This window comes from Urocitellus parryii, chromosome 7, assembly GCF_045843805.1.
Source record: "Urocitellus parryii isolate mUroPar1 chromosome 7, mUroPar1.hap1, whole genome shotgun sequence".
NCBI classification, from domain to species: Eukaryota; Metazoa; Chordata; class Mammalia; order Rodentia; family Sciuridae; genus Urocitellus; species Urocitellus parryii.
In genome coordinates, this window is record NC_135537.1 from 150,652,507 (window position 1) to 150,670,689 (window position 18,183).

An 18,183-nucleotide genomic window follows, 5' to 3' on the forward strand; every position below is an offset into this window, starting at 1 on the left:
GAAATGGATCATTTATAATGAACTGTTACAATAAAACATTATGAATTAATTTTCACTTACTCCTGACTTAAAATTTTATGTTTACTCTTAGCACCAGAACTAATGGAGAATGATAAATGTAAATGGTTCCCAAAACATATAAAGAGATAGCCAGTGGGCTTTAGGGAGGCCTATCATAAACCAAGGTGTCAGAATAATTTCAGGATAGGTATTTACCTGAATTTTTCAGAGTAGAGGGTTCTTAGACTCTTGAAGGTTTAATGGAAATAGTTACCTTTCCAATAATCAGAGAAAACATTCCAGTGGCTCAAAGTTCATAGAGCAATATCCCTAAAAGCAACAAGTTATCTTTTCAACTACTCTGAGAACTGTATGTTTTAAAGTCTCTACCAAACTTACACCTGCTACAATTCTGAGTTTCAGCTTCAATACTTAAGTCCTATAATGTTCAAAAAGACAAGAGGAAAAGCCGTGTTAATCAAAAACCAAAATTAAATTCAAAGTACAAATGTAAACCACAGATACTATTAATTGTACTCAAAAATGATTCTTACAATGGGTTCCTCCTCACCCGCAACTTCAGAGGCAGACTCAAGGCAAATCTAAGAAGCCACTACTAAAAAGCCAGTGAAGAGAAAAAGAAAGTTGAGCATCCTGTTTCCAATTCTCTGCTCCATTCCCAGTTAAAACAAACAAACAAACAAAAAACCAAAAAAAACAAATACAGTAGAAAAACATGTGGTAACAGCACTGACCTTCAATCTCAGGTGTTCTCCTTGCAGAAAAAGCAAAGATTTGATTTTATAATAGAGTAGGACTGCCTGTAATTCTGCAATCTATATATTCCTTTCTCATTAAACACATTCTACCAAGAGAATTATGGAAATGTAATTTTTTGTCTTCTCCATTAAGAATGTAATAGTACTATTCAAAACACCCCTATGTGAAATAGACAAATATACTTTATTGTAAAAAAAACTCAACACTAAACAAGAGCTAAGTGGCAAACTCTTAAACAATACTAAATGTTTAAACATATTAAAAAGCATATGTAAGTAATGGCCTACTACACAACTAAACAGGAAACTGCTCCTTCCTAAAAAGCCTTCCACTGTTGTTAGGAAAGGAAATGAGAGGAACTTCAAATTCCTATCAGTTAAAAGGAAGTTACATTTTTCCACCTCTTCAAATAAGGTTGGTAAGATCTTTTTCCCTTATTGGTATTAATTTTGAGACAGAATGCACAGAGTATTCACCCATTCTCCCCATATTTCACTGTGATATATTCAAAACAGAAACATGCCAAAACAAGAGCAATAGGACAAGCCATCATCCTTAATCACAATTCTGGCTAAGGTATACCCTCAGAGTTGGATCATATAAAAAGGTTATACTAAATAACTATGTCTAGTAATATCTGTAGAGATTAAAACTTTTTAAAAAGTGCAACATAATACTTTTAAACAGGTTTGGTATTCCAAACAGCCTATACTAACCATGAAGATCTTTTAGTCTCTTATAAAAAGTTGTCACAGAACATGAATTATACCACAGAAACTAATTACAGAACGTGGAACAAACCACATTTTGAAATTTTGAGGGCAATTTGTATGTCACAAATTTGTAGCTATCTTCCAGAAACCATACAATATCCAAACTACAGTCACTTTTTTTTATCCTCTCAATTGGCAAAAAAGTTACTATTGTGGAAGCTGGAGATATTCTAGTTTGAGATATGCTTGGAAATTTCTACAATAAAGCTTTTTAAACTTCAAAGAACTTTTATTTTGCTGTCCTGAGAATATGGAGTCAACAAACCTGAATTCAAGAAAACAAATTGCTTTTTTAAAGTTACCACATGCATATGGTAAGATATTCAAACTATATGAGTTTAGTACTATGAAAAGCCATCCAACCCCATCTTTCCAGTAATATTTCTCTCTCCATCAAGCAATTAGAGACAAACATATCAGTGGTATCCTCTAATACATAAAAAGTATATATTTCCATCCTCCCCTTTTCAAGAAACATTAATGTTACAATGTACAAAAGGATAATGTTTCTCAACTGCTTCTTTTTATGAAGAAGCACATAAACCTTATAACATAATTTGGCTTCCATACTAGATTTTGATCTGCAAGTAGCATTACTTTAGGACTTGACAGCATAAACCTAGCTTCCAAAAGGTTAAGTAAACAGATTTATTGTTAATCAGCTAAGCCAAAACTCTGGAGTACCCTGGAGTTACATGTTACACATCATACAAAAATGTTACCTTTTCCCTCTCCTCTCCTTCCCTCCTCAATTTGGATTAACATGCAAGGAAAGAAAGGGGTTGCAATATACTACATTTCTGATTATTTTAAGAAATAGTATTTCAAATTGCCCATAAAACAGAACTTCTTCATTCAAGTAGACAATTATAGTACTAATTTATAACTTTGAATATAAAGTTCAAGTGACATCTAGAATTAATTTCTTTTGTAGATTCCTCATAAGAAACAAAATGTTTGGATATGGTCCCTGTTTTGTCAGTAAAATGACCATGGACAAATCAATGTGTCTATGCATCTGTTTCCTCATCCAAAATATCTGGGTGACAATACCTATTCTCAAAAGTTGTGAGGATTTGTGAAATGCTAAGAACAGTGCCTGACATACTTTTAGGGCTTCAACAGATATTGAACATTAGGACCTACACATATCAGTACTTTTAGGCTAGCTCAAGGTTAGCCTTTTTTTTTGCATTTCCATTTCATTATCTGCTTAATTCAGCTGTCTACAAGGTTGGTTAAAATTCTGGGTGGGAACTGCTTTTAATTACTGATAATATAAGATCAGTGGTCTCTAGGAATTTAACTTACTCAACACACTGAAATGCTGTTTTGGAGAGTTGCAGAGAAAATTACACTTTTTCCAATTCTATTCTTTAATTAAATTGTGAGACCAGAATCTTCATATCTATGCACCATTTTCATGCTAAGTAACCCTATCTTAATTCTTATTTTTAGAAAGGCATCATAGAACAGTATTGATAAAACTTTCTTACAAACTTGGAAAATATGTCTCCAAAAACCTACGCTGGAAGAAGAAGCTAATGAAAACAAATAGGATAAGGTCAGTAACATCAAAATTTATCTTTTCACTCAAGACCAAAGAAACAGAAGGCAAAATAGAATACAGGCACAGTATCTCTCTTCTCAATGTACAAAACAGCTGAAGACTTCTGTTCAATACCCCACTGTGGTACATGTCTATAAGTTCAGCAACTCCAGAGGCTGAGGCAGAAGGATCATAAGTTCAAAGTCAGCCTGGGCAATTTAGTGAGATCCTGTCCCAAAATGAAAAATAAAAAAGCCTGAGGTGGTAGAGCGGGGAGACTCATACTATACCATTCCAAAAACCAAACTTTGCTAATGTTTCCCAATTTTCCCATGCCTAACAATTCCAAGTTACCTCAGTCAACTAAACTGTAGGCTTCTGAAAATAACTTTCTTAAAGAATGAAATCCTCCACTCTACTGTTATGTATATCTAAAAAGAACAAATAAAAATTAAAAGGATGAAATTTTCTACCAACACTGATAATTAACATGCCTTTCTAAAATTATAGTCCAGAATCATCTTACACAGAAAGACATCATTCCTTTACAGAATCTATACCCTAAACTAATTTTAAGACAATTATAAATTAAAAGAGACAAAATCTATAAGTCTCCAATAACAGAAAGAAAAAAGTGGTGAGAAGGAAAAGTTGTTCCATAAAGAAGAAAATCAACTTAAAAGTAGTGAAACAGTGATGCAATTTTTTTTAAAGAGAGAGAGAGAGAGAGAGAGGAGGAAGAGGGAGGAGGGAGGAGAGGGAGGGAGAGAGAGAGAGATAAGAGAGGAGAGAGAGAGACAGAGAATTTTAATATTTATTTTTGAGTTTTCAGCGGACACAACATCTTTGTTTGTATGTGGTGCTGAGGATAGAACCCTGGCAGCAAGCATGCCAGGAGAGAGCTATCGCTTGAGCTACATCCCCAGCCCCTGATGCAATTTTCAAGAAGTCATTATCTGGCAATCAGAATTGTTTCAAGAAATAATCATCAATGGAATAAAACTAATGGATGAAATTTTGAGTAACAGATACTTACACAGTCAAGGTATCTCCACTCGCCCTCTGCCCCAAGATACTTGTTACAAAGGGAAAAGAAAATTTGTGGTGGAGAAATTTCTCAATGAAAGTGATCAAAGTTTTATAATCACTAGCAATGACTCAAATTGACAGCCTGCGCCTCTCAACACAATGCATTAAAAAGAACACAACATCACTTTGTGGTATCCATCCTGACAAAATTATATAACAAGAATCTAATCACAATGTTCTAGTAGACAAGACCTTTCACTGAAGAAGTGATTAATATTTTCCAAAAAAAAATTTACTGTCACATTTACAGCAAACAGAAAAGGGAAAGTGTCCATTCTTGCTCGAGGAGGAATAAAGTCATGCCTCAATGCTGAATGAAAAGTTAAAGTGATATGGTACACATCAAGTACACACATCAGTGTGGGAGTACAGAACTGCTCTACACTGTAGGGATTTTTGTCCTGTCAATAATCTAGCACTCAAGACTATAGTATGGTGACACATACTAGTTTGCTTTCTTCATGTGTTCCTAAAGAATGGGAAAACTCTGATATGCCAGGAATAAGGAAACCCAGGGGCGCTGAGTCAGTATGTATTAGAATACCTTAGTGATCAAACTATGAAAATACTGTTAAAAGACCAAATGGGCCATAAATATAGTGTGGCTTTATATGGTTTTGTCTTATGCTAGCATTTTTTTTGCCCAACTTCCTTTTTTTCCTCTTAGGACAGGGGGGCAGGGGGGGTATTGTATATTAACCAGAGATGTTTTTACCACTGAGCTACATTCCCAGGCCTTTTCATTTTTTTGAGACAGGGTCTTGATAAAATTGCCCAGGCTGGCCTCAAACTTGGGATACACCTGCCTCAGTTTCCCTAGAAGCTGGGATTATAGGTGTGTACCACCATGTCTAACTTTTTACCCTTCTTAATGTATACAATTGGATTAAATATCTTTCAATTATCAATTCTGACTAAAGACACCTTTCCATTCACAAAAAGGCTCTACCTCAATCAAAAACAACTGTATTTCTACCTATAAATACTACATAATTGAAGGAGTGACAGATTTGCTCTCAGCTTACTAATTTCCTCTAGCAGTTCTTACATCTGACTAAACAAAAATAAATTCATCAGAAACTGGCTTCTCTGCAAGTTTACCATACAAGTTTGCCTCTGATGAATGACTAATATACTTGGAAAAGAGCTCATTTACCAGCTCTACTGACTGAAAATTAAAATACATTCAATTTGTGTTTGTGACAGCATTACTAAGAACTTATATTCCACATTCAGTGCTTGGCTTTATACTTTCCAGAGTCTTCCTTCTAGTTTCATCCAAATAATAAAAATATAAGGAAGTCTTTATAAGCTACTGAATTTCCAAGCTATTCTGCAAGTGTTGTAGGCATGGTTCTGTTTCAGTTATCTTTTCTGTGACTCTTGTATCAAAAGAACTCAATAGGGGCTGGGGATGTGGCTCAAGCGGTAGCACGCTCGCCTGGCATGCGTGCGCCCCGGGTTCGATCCTCAGCACCACATACAAACAAAGATGTTGTGTCTGCCGAGAACTAAGAAAAAATAAATAAATACTATAATTCTCTCTCTCTCTCTCTCTCTCTCTGTCCCCCTCTCTCTCTCACTCTCTCTTTAAAAAAAAAAAAAAAAAAAAAAGAACTCAATAGGTGTTACCAATACAGTGAATGGTCAACAATTTTATCTCCCAATACAGGAATTTAAAAGTATGTGCTTCAAGATTTGTTTTAAGTTTCTATCCCAAGTATTTAATTCAGCAAAATGTCTTTTTAAAAAATATTTATTATTTTTTAGTTGTAGTTATACACAATACCTTTACTTTATTTATTTATTTATTTATTTATTTTTAAAGAGAGAGTGAGAGAGGAGAGAGAGAGAGAGAGAGAGAATTTTTTTTAATATTTATTTTTTAGTTCTCGGCGGACACAACATCTTTGTTTGTATGTGGTGCTGAGGATCGAACACGGGCCGCACGCATGCCAGGCGAGCTCGATACCGCTGAGCCACATCTCCAGCCCTATTTATTTATTTTTATATGGTGCTGAGGATCTAACCCAGGGCCTCCCATGTGCTGGGCGAGCACTCTACTGTTGAGCTCCAACCCCAGCCCCTCAGCAAAACATCTTTTAAAAACTCCAAAACGGAGTGAGGAATGGTGGCACACATGTGTAATCCCAGTAGCAACTTGGGAGGCTGAGGCAGGATTGCAAGTTCAAGACCAACCTCAGCAACTTAGTGAAAATGAAAATCAAAATGGACTGAGGATGTAGCTTGGTGGTAAAATGCCCACGTTCAATCCCCAGCACCAAATAAGTAAATAAATAAATCTGCTACCTTTTCTGGTATCAATCATAATGTACGTGTGTATGAGGGAGAGGGGCAGTGGTGGTGGTACAGGCCTGTAATCTCAGCAACTCAGGAGGCTGTCAGGGAGATCAGAAGTTTGAAGTCAGCAAGTGCAATTCAGTGAGACCTTGTCTCAAAATAAAAAATAAAAAGGGTTGGGGACATTAGCTAAGTGGTAGAGTACCTCCTGGGTTCAATCTCTAGAACTTTGAAAGAATGAAAGAAAAAAAAGCTGGAGTTACTTTATTAAGCCCCTCCTGGAAACTTAGCAGAGTGTCAAATAAAAACTGCAGTTACTGTATTCTACAGGAAACGAAGAAAAATGCTGAGAATGCAGCATTCCTTCAGTTCTTCCATCAACAGGATACCAGCCATTGTTTTTTGTGGGCACCACAGATTTCACATAAAAAATAAACATGTCTTTAATCTTTGCTGACCTCACACTTAAACATACAGATTTGTTTCTTCTCCTTGTTAGCCCTTGAAGGAATCACTGTCTCTAAAGAGAATTTCTGACTATCACTCTCACCAAACTGTAAGCAATCCCTTCAGAAAGAAATCACAGCCAGAGACATGGATTCCAAGACTGTTAGCTTTGATAAACTACCAGGAGACTCAAACACCTAAAAAATTTTTCCTACTCATAACCTACTATTGACTGGAAATTTTTAAAACTTTAAATTTTACATCTTTTTTTTTAAAAAAAACACAAGAACTAGACAAAATGTTAGATCAATTTTGAACACGATCTAGGGAAATACACGGAAGTTTTTATGCCCCAAATCTCTAGAGATGGGTGTGACTTTCCAAGATTATGCCTTTTTTCGTATAAACACCATTCAGGGGACACAAAACCACCAAATGCTACTACCAGAGTTGCAATCAACTATATATTGGTGGTAGGGAGCAGAATGTAGCAAAAAAGGAAAAAGAAAAAAAAAGAAAAAGAAGAAAGGCTTACTGCAGTGGTTCTAGATTATAATACTTAGTGCTAATTTAACATAAAGACCTTCAAAGGATGATCTGAATCTCCTGGGGCAGACACCAAGGGCTTGGTTTCCTGGTAGGAGTAACTAAAATATCTGTCCAGTTTCCTTATAGTTATAGCTTAAAAGTCCTAAAGAAACTTCATTCTATGACACAACTTCCCAAGATGTACTTTTTTTTTGAGAGAGAGAGAGAGAGAGAGAATATGAATATCTTTTTTGTAGATGGACTCAACACAATGCCTTTATTTTTATGTGGTGCTGAGAATCGAACCTGGGTCCCGCCCATGCTAGACGAGAGCTCTATGGCTGAGCCACAAATCCCAGCACAAGATGTACTTTTTTTTACTTTATTTTTTTTTTCAGTTGTTGATGGACCTTTATTTTATTTATTTGTATGTGGTGCCGAGAATCGAACCTAGTGCCTCACACATGTTAGGCAAGCACTCTACCACTGAGCCACAACCCCAGTTCCCAACTGTACTTTAAGTGACAGCCTAGTGTTACATTAAGTTCATCTCTATCACTGGTGCACACAATCATGCATTTTCTACCTATACTGACAGACTTCCTAGGAAATTAGATAGTGTACTACTGTCTCACTCATTTTTCTAGTTGGGTTACTCATTTAAAGCATTATCATCCTTCCAGCTGCTATTAGTTACAAGATCAGAACCATCTTATTTTACAATTGACTTACTGAAATATGTTCTTTCGAACTTAAATGCCACAAATTTCGAGTTCAAATAAATGAAATAATTAACACTGAGCATGAAGAGGTATTGGCTATCTCAAAACCACTTAATATTAACAATTCAGGGAGTCCGAATAAACATTAAAATTATTAGATTATGATTTGTCTTCAATTAACACTGTTAAGCATCTATTATTTGACAACTTAAAATTGCAACTTTGTCATTACTACTGATAAAAAAATCTATAGGGAAAAAAAATAGGTTTTAGGTTCAAAGGATCCTAGAGTGTTCAAACTGAGGCTCATGTCCTCTAAAAAAATGAGAAAAAACATCTCATTTCAAAATCATGTAGACACTTGCTTCACTCTAAAATTTTGTGTTGTAAAAAGACTACCATCTTGATTTTTTTCAGTCAGGGAAAGGGTATGCCCTGGATGTCTGATAGGGAGCAAAATATATCCAAAATTCATGGTACTAAAATTTAATTTAACAATTTAATTCATGGCACTAAAATTTTCCTTCCTTCCTATCAATACAGTTTTCTTCCACTGTCTGAAAACTGCTTCCATTCCAATTATTTTGGTTTCTTTAATTCTTAAATTTGTAACATATTCTATCACATCCTCTCTTTCATTTAACTCTGGGATTTACCACTGGATTCAAAATCTAAAAAATGAAGTCTTCAAATCATCTAAATCATCTTTCCATGTTGCTCAATGAAGAAACAATTCCGCTCTTAATTGCCATCAGGATTTTTTTTTTTGTACTTTCTATTATTGCAATCCATTAACTCTACAGTTATTTCTGTTTCTATCATATTGCACTAATACTAAAGGCCACAGAGATATATTATATATGCTTAAAGTGCTATAATATGGATAGTATTAACAGCCACAGACATGTCTATCATATCATATACCCAGCAATTAATTCCTCTCCCTCACACAGATCCAAAATACCCAACAAAAAGGATTCAACCAAGAACTTACACAGAAAGACCTGGGATGTAGTTAAGTGATAAAGCACTTGCCTAGCATAAACCAGGCCCTGAATTCAGTCTCAACACCAAAAGCAAAAACAAACAAAAATATTGCACAGAAATAATCACAGTAGCACTATTCACAAAAGCTAAAAAGCAGAAACAACTCAAATATCCATCAACTGATGAAAGGAAAGAAAAAAGAAAATGTGATCTATCCATTCAATGGAGTATTATTAAGCTAAAGGAACAACATATCAAGATGTGCTGTACACTGGATCAACCTCAATTATGCTTAGTGAAGGAAGTTAGAAACAAAAAGTCAAACGTTGTATAATTCCATTTATGTAAAATATTCAGAATTTGTACATCAGTTAAGGATACAGAAGGATGAAAAGACTGCCAAAGGGTAAGGTGTTTCCTTTCTAGACTATGAAAATGCTCTGGAACTAGGTAAAGGTGATAGTGGTACATTGTAAATGTACTAAATAATACTAAATTGTTGTTCACTTTAAAGTGGGAGTGAATTTTGCTGAATATAGTGGCACAGGCCTATAATCCCAGCAATTTGGAGGCAGAAGCCGGAGGATCAAGACCTTGTCTCAAAATAAATATTACAAAGGGCTGGGGATGTGACTCATTGATAAAGTACCCTTAGGTTCAAGCCCAATATCAATAAATAAATAAGGTTAACTTTTTTATGAATTTTATTTCAATTAAAAAGACTTTTGGGGTTGTAAGTCAGAGATAGACTTATTGCTTAGCATGGGGGAGGCCCTGGGTTTGACAGCCAGCATTAAAAAAGAGGGGAAAAGGGGGGCTTTTGGATCCTTTAAACTACAAATGGTTAGGGTAATCATTAAGTCTATTTCATGATAAGCTAATTTACAATTCAAGTAATCAGCTGACTTGGTTTATATAAGCAATTAAAATTACAAAATTAATAACCACTTTCTTGTTTCAGAAACCATTTTATTCAAACTCCTTGCTGTGGGATTTGATGAATCCCCCCAAAATTCATATGCTAATAGTATTTGGAGGTCTTCAAAAGGCAACAATAATTAAATGAGTTCATGAGGGTAGGGTCCCCATGATGGCATTAGTGGCTTTATAAGAGAGACACCACAATTAGCTCAATTGTTCTATTTTGCCATGTGATGCCCTACACCATGATATGATGCAACTAGAAGATCCTTACCAGATACAGAGTAAATGACTACATGGTCTTGTAACTTCCCAGCCTCCACAAACAGAAGCCAAATAACTTCTAGTCTTTATTACCCAGTCTCAAATATTTAGTTACAGCAAGAGAAAATGAATAAAGACTTTCTAAATATGCATTTTTTATATTAGTGTCTTCATTAGTACTAGAATGTCACCTCCATTCCAAAGTGCTTTTTAAAAAACTCATTTTGGTGTAATCATGGGAATTTTATAATAAGCATCAAATTTGCAATTAGGAGAGTGTTTTTCCCACTCATCTTTTGATATAAACTATGATTTCCAGAAATACACCCTAAAAGATGCTTTTCAAGAAATATGTAAGATGTTTGTGACATCCAACAGTTGCAAATGTGAGACCATACGCCGAGGAAGAAATTATTAGATCTGTTTAGTTCATAAGAATGGATGATTATGGGCTGGGGTTGTTGCTCAGTGATAGAGTGCTCACCTTGCACATGTGAGACCCTGGGTTTGATCCTCAGCACATTAAAAAAAAAAATAACCAAAATAAAAAGATTACAGGCCTATAATCCCAGAAATTTGGAGGCAGAAGTATAACTAAAAAATATTAAAAAAAAAAAAAAAAGAATGGACGATTGGGTGTTCATGCTGTGTGTGAGATGTGCCTCCCTCTAAATCTTGTTACAATGTCAGTACATTACACAGGTGATGTGAAAAAATAAAGACAGTTCAATATGGCTAAATCTAGAATAATACAGAGTGCAGGAAGACATATGCAAAGTCAGCTGTTTGCTAAGCTAAGCATACATGAACTGTCTTTGGCTTTACTCTACTTCCGTGGTTTCCTCAGATGAGCAGCTGATCAGAAATAAATGAAAGCAACTCTTAACCAGCTCCTATTTTTTCATTTGTTATGATTCCCAGTTTCAAGAGACAAGTGTCACCAAAAACTGCAATTACTTGGGACCCCCAGTGTACTCCAGGAATGTTCTAGATGCAGAAAATGAGAAAGAGGAAAGAATCTGGTGTAACTCCAAGAATATGACTTCAATAACTGGATAGACTTTAATTTTGGTTTTTCCTTTAGCATGGAATCTATGTTCATGGAGCGGATGAAAGAAGACTCCCCAAGGGCTGGGGTTGTGGCTCAGTGGTAGAGTGCTCACCTAGCATGCTTGAGGCACTGTGTTCAATCCTCAGCACCACATAAATGCAGAATAAAGATATTGTGTCCAATTAAAACTAAAAGATAAATATTAAAAAAAAAAGAAGACTCCCTTTAAGACGGAGGGGATGAACCAATACTTAAGTTTCTGTATGAACTAAGTATTATGCTATAAACACAAACCTATACTAATAACACAACTACCAAGAAGTACTATTTTAATAAATGAAAAAGTTGAAACAAGCTAAAAACTTGACACAATAAAGTCCAGTTTAAACATCTGACACATTTTCCAGAATTGCACACTGCACAGATTTTTAAAATGTGATGAAATGTGGTTTTAATGAACTTGCTTCCTATTCTTTCAGAAACCATCTTTAAAATCTCCTTTATTCAGACTTTAAAGACAAGTCTTTATTTACCTAGTTATTCAGAAGAGGAAGTACTAATATTATTGGAAATCTGCCTCCAAGCACAACCATCCAACTTTGCAACCATTTCCCCCTCTAGCACCATGGTACTCAAACTGGGCAAGCATATTCTACTTTCACTGTCTTCCACAGAGTTCTATTCCAAGTTTTACTTTAGTATAAACATAAAAACATGAATTGTAAAAGAGAAAGCAAATTTCCTACTTTCCCAAGTGGCTTCAAATGAAACACGTTGATTCTTCTCATTAAAGTCTGTAAAAAAGTTCTAGAAGTTCAGCCTTATGAGAGTAATATAGATAATCCTGGTTACAAATTAACCTGATCTTAATCATTTCTGCACAATTTTTCCCTGGGAACTTGGATAAAACCCTTTAAAGATACTGTCTATATAATTGTTCAAGGCATACAACAAAGTCAATTGTTGATTCATTGTCCCCTAGTTTTCTCATAATATAAAAAATACTGCCCTAAAAACAAACTACTAATAGCATATGTATATCAAGGAATATTATGGAATAGATACAAACAATTATGGTATATTTTGCACTTCAAACTACACAGATCATACCAAAAAGGCATCTATGCCAAATTAAAAGAACAATTAAAGCCTAACACCCACTAACTTTTAAGGTACTTGTTATGAACTTTAGATTCCCCATTATAAAATAAGGTGAACCATACCTACCCAAAAGGGGTTCTCTTGCTAATTAAATGGGAAATGAACATAAAATGCTTATGTTTTATTTTTAGTAGCACGGTAGGTACTCAAAAAGATATAATGGTAAATGTACTCTGATTTTAAAGATTTCAGGATAATTAAGATTTGGTGGTCATTCCCTTGAAGCAGGATAAAATATCTTAAATCATGTCTATCACAACATAAGAGAGTCACAAAATCCACATCTGACAGATGGGTTTTGAATAATGCATTCAGATTCAAGTTTCCCGCCATCCCAAAGATACAATGGGTCGGGGGATAGTGGATGACATCTAGACCTATGCACTCTGCACTGGCTCATGAGACAAGTTGATCTTATGTAGTTTTAGCCCAGTATATATATGAATTTAGAAAAACAGCCTCATTCTAGCATATAGGGCTAAAACAAAGTTATGAATTTATTTCCCATCTAAGTGAGAATATTCACTTAAAACACTACCACCTTAAAAGAACATTTACATAACTATACTAATTAAAAATGTACCAAAGGGCCAGGTACAGTGGCACATGCCTGTAATCCCAGCAACTCAGAAAGGTAAGGCAGGAGGATCACAAGTTCAAGGCTAGCCTCTGCAAATTAGCAAGATCCAGTCTCAAAATATAGTAAAATAAAATAAGGGCTAGTTATGTTGCTCAGTAGTAAACTGCCTCTGGGTTTAATTCCCAGCACCCAAACAAAACAAAGTACCAAAGGCACACAATGAGAGCTCATGGAATATAATACAAGACTAAAATTTTGTTTGGGGGAGTATAATTTCAGAGTGCCATCAATTTATTTAAACATTAATATTTGTATTAAATCTTGTATGATATCAAATGTTCAAATACATAAAGATCCACAATCAGACATCAATGCAAGCATGAAGTAAGGTGCAGACAGACTCTGATTTACCACTTTAACCCTAGAGTCTAATCCAGGTCCACAAACAAAATACTGTCAACTGATTGAGATGCTTAAATGAAATGTATTGGGCAAAAGTTATACAGCTAAAAATTAATGTTCCTAAAGTACTACACCAAGTACTTTCACATTTATGATCTCATATCCTCATGTTAACTTTGTGAGGTAACATGCCTATTTTACAGAGAAAAAGAAACAAAAAGTCATAAACTGTGTTGTCTCATATGTAGTCACAGATAATGAGCACCTGAAATGCAGCTACTATGACTGATTTTTAAGTTAATTAAAATCAAATAATTAACAGAAATTGATTAATTTGTTGGAAAACTTAAATGTTTGGAATAACCTAGGCATATAAATCTGCTTTTTCAACTGTAAATTTAATGAGCTCTTAACACAAACTACTTCAAATAAAAACAGGGTTTGAATTGAGATGTCCTCTAAGTGTAATAAAATCAGATTTTGGAATTTAGTATAAAGAAATGTAAAACAGGGCTGGGATTGTGGCTCAGCGGTAGAGTGCTCACCTCGCATATGCAGGACCCTGGATTCGATCCTCAGCACCACATAAAAAAAAATAAATAAGTGAAGTAAAGATGATGTGTCCAACTACAACTAAAAAAATAAATATTAAAAAAAAATGTAAAACAGCCCTGTGTGTGTGTGTGTGTGTGTGTGTGTGTGTGTGTAAAGATCACAAGTTCCAAGCCAGCCTCAGCAATTTAGCAAGGTCCTAAGCAACTTGGTGAAACCCTGTCTCAAAATACAAAATCAAAAGGACTCAGGATGTGGCTCATACTTGGGATCAATTCCTGGTACCAAAAGAAAAAAAAAATGTAAAACAGCCCATTCGTAAATTTTATACTGATTACATATTGAAATGATATTTTGGTATAATGAATTAAATAAAATATTAATCTCACCTGCATTTTACTTTTTAATGTGACCACTAAAATATTTAAAATGACAAATGAGGCTCTCATTATTTTTCTATTAGCACTGGTCTCAACAACCCCTGGCCTGTCCTGTCCACTGTATCACATCATTTACCACATTTTAAAAAGCAGAAAGAATCCTGTCTCTAGGCCAAAGCCCTAAAGAAAAACAGCATACTAGGATACAGTCTCTTAAAAACAATCATTTCATTTCTTTGAAGTATTTTGTATTAGAAGTCCCATGTACAAATCCCATTCTGATATCATGGTCCCTGGACATTACTTGGAGTCTCACTTTCTTCAATTGTTAAGAAAGGTGTCTGGACCCAGTGTGGTGGCACAAACCTGTAAACCCAGTGGCTTGGAAGGCTGAGGCAGGAAGATCGAAAGTTCAAGCCAGCCTCAGCAACTTAGGGAGGCACTTTAACAACTCCATGAGACCCTGTCTCTAAATAAAATATTTAAAAAGGGGTGGGAATGTAGCTTGGTGGTTAAATGTCCCCGAGTTCAATCCCCAGTTAAAAACCAGAAAAAAAAAAAAGTTCAACTTTATTGTAATAAAAGAAAAAAAGAAAGGTGTATGGGGGGAACTGATTGAAGATCTGAAAGTACCCAGACATCCAGCAGGCTACTGCTCTGGGCTGGGGCTGTAACTCAGTGGTACAGTGCTTGCCTAGCATGTGTGGGGCCTTAGGTTCAATCCTTAGCATCATATAAAAATAAATAAAAGTATTGTGAAGGGAAAAAAAGGGGGGGGGGGCAATGAAGAAGTCTACGACTCTCCCATTCACTAGAAATCATTTATTATTACCACTTCCCAAAAGAGACAGAATTTGACTAATACTTGGATGATGAATGTTTTAATTTTAGCTAAAAAAATGTTCTACATATATAAACATAGGTAGCCAGTTCTACAAAACACATCATTATGGCCTACATCAATTGTGCAATTCAATGTTGGCTGTCAATACACACACGACTATTAAAATTTAAATGAAGAAATAAAAGCAAAAATTGAGTTTCTCAGTAACACTAGACACATTTCAAGTGCACAATATCCCTTCATACTAATAGACATTTCCATCACTTAAAGAAAGTTCTACTGGACAATAATGATCAGAAGTTTCAAAGAACCTCATCACTAACACAGATAAAAATACATCTGTTACATCTAATTCAAATAGGTATTGTATACTGTTGAACATAAGAATTTATGAATAATTTTACAAAGAAGCTGAGGACTAAATATAAATCGAAGCTCTGAAAACCAAGGTATAAATTCCAACTATGGTCAGAAATAATTATTCCAAGAGCAAAGTATCAAGCTTCCTAAAATCAAATTCACTACACACTAAAGTGGAAAAAGACTGTGGTCCTATAGCACACACAGTTCCTGAATTATATCCTAATCAGAGTGAAAGTACTTTCACTAAAGTCAGCCATACCCCGTTAAGCTGAGTGAACTGACCATTAAAAAAATTACGAAAAATGTGTCTTAAGTTTGGAAGCTATTCCCAGGGTGGACTGCAGCATAATTCCAGATGATATGCCTCTTCCAGACAGTCCAGCTAAGCATGTAACACGCCCCAGTAATACTTAACATTGCTTTCCCTTTGCAAGCTAAATTAATCTTAGCAAGAATCGTTACCATTTAACCCAACAACACATTTCATGCCTGCATTTATGCATCAAAAGGAAAAGTAGAGGGGCTGGGGTTGTAGCTCAGTGGCAGAGCACTTGCCTAGCATGTGTGAGGCACTGGGTTTGATCCTTAGCACCACATAAAAATAAAAAAGGCATTCTGTCCATCTACAACTACAAAACACTTTTTTAAAAAAAGAGGAAGAGTGAGATTTATAACTGAAAACTCAAGAGAGCCTAGGAACTACTGAGTTTGTCAACCGGCAATAAAGACACTGACTACACCAAGAATTGAGAATTGCAGACAATATTTTATATGTAGCCAAGATTCGTTCAGAATCTGCAACTCCAGCAATATCTTGCCCAAATACGCAATTATTTGTTGACTGCTATCAGCCTAAAATCCATTAATGAAAAAAAATTCCTTCATAACTTAAATAACATTCATAAAATGTAGTTTCAGGTCTTAGTGACAGATTCTTCAGCTGAATAATGTAGGTAGAGGGCATAAAAATAAATTCATTTACAGATTGCTTTTTGAAGTTCCACAAGCTAAATCTACACTCAAGTTCCTCATTTCTTATTTCCAGGTAGTTGTTGTTTTGGTACCAGGGATTGAACTCATTGGCGCTTGACCACTGAGCCACATCCCCATTCCTATTTTGTATTTTATTGAAAACAGGATCTCCCCGAGTTGCTTAGTGCCTCACTTTTGCTGAGGCTGACTTGGAACTTGTGATCCTCCTGCCTCAGCCTCCAGAGCTGCTGAGATTGTACAGGCATGTGCCACCACGCCAGGCTTTATTTCCAGTTTTTATCCTAAGTGTTTCAGAACATTTTCTGCTACTCAGCAAACTGACTCAGAGGTCAAAGACCTAAAATGCCAATTAACATAATCCTTATTAATTTCTAAAAAGGGAGGAGATGAAAATGTGAAGTCAGAAGATGCATTATTCTAGAAGAAGCTGATGATTTGGGGGTGTCTGTGCAATTAATCACTATCTACTGGAACACACAGTCATACTAGCTAAGCTTAATAATGACCTAGCATTCCAAAAAATGGATGTCACAATTCAAATGTATGTTCAAACCTGCTTTATACTTAAGAATCTTCAGATTATTTGATAGCAAATAGCTTTGCTCAAAGACCTGCAGAAACCTCAATTAAAAAAATCAGGCCTATGTTAAATCTGTCTTTATTTAGTGACAAGGCTGGGTACCAATCTTTGGGACTATTTAACCATTCTCTTCTCTCCTCTTTAATAGAAACAAAAAACTATGCCAAGTGTAGTAGCTACTAGGGAGGCCAAGGCAAGCCAGAGACCAGCCTGGGCAACTTAACCAGACTGCTCAAAATGAATAATAAAAAAGGAGGGGGTTGTAGCTCAGTGACAGAGTACCCCTGGGTTCCAGCCCCAGCATTGAAGGGGAAAAAAAAAAAGGAAAAAGCAGCTGAACTTTTTTTTTTATTGGTTTACATATATTAGTCTGCAGAAATATACTTCAGATGCACTCCAGTCTGAGGACAAACCTATGTTTTTCCTTCATATCCAGGAAATGTTACTTTCATAATCCCTAATCCCCCATTCATTTATCACCCCATTTTAACAGAGGTAACCACAATTAAACCTGAATTTAGCACAAAAAATAACTTCTCCATATTCACTCACTCCTTTAACATTTTTTAAATTCTTGCAAAACAATTTTTTTGTTTTGCTTTGTTTTTTGAGATGGGGATCTCCCTATGTTGCCCATGCTGATCTGGAACTCCTGGGCTCAAGTAATCCTCCAGTTTCAGCTTCCTCCAAATGCTAGGACTAAACCCACTAGCTATCCAACCCCAGCTTTGTTTTCCTTGCCAAGGTCAGATGAGTTATTTGAAAACTAGAGATAACTGAAAAAAGTTGCATTTAATTCATTATATAGGTGAAGATATATTTTTTACATTTCAAGTCTTAAAGGAAAATAACTTCTTGCTAGTGCAAGCAAATGTGGCAATATCTGTAAAGAACTAAGTTTATTTACTCACAGACT

At 35.4% G+C, this 18,183-nt stretch overlaps 1 protein-coding gene and 1 pseudogene across 2 annotated transcripts in view; one reads left to right on the forward strand and one right to left on the reverse strand.

The window, feature by feature from the left end:
• Positions 1-18,183, reverse strand: part of Cltc (clathrin heavy chain) — a 65,415-nt gene that overhangs the window by 45,467 nt on the left and 1,765 nt on the right. The window lies entirely within an intron of this gene.
• Positions 10,989-11,069, forward strand: LOC113189338 (small nucleolar RNA U13; annotated as a pseudogene).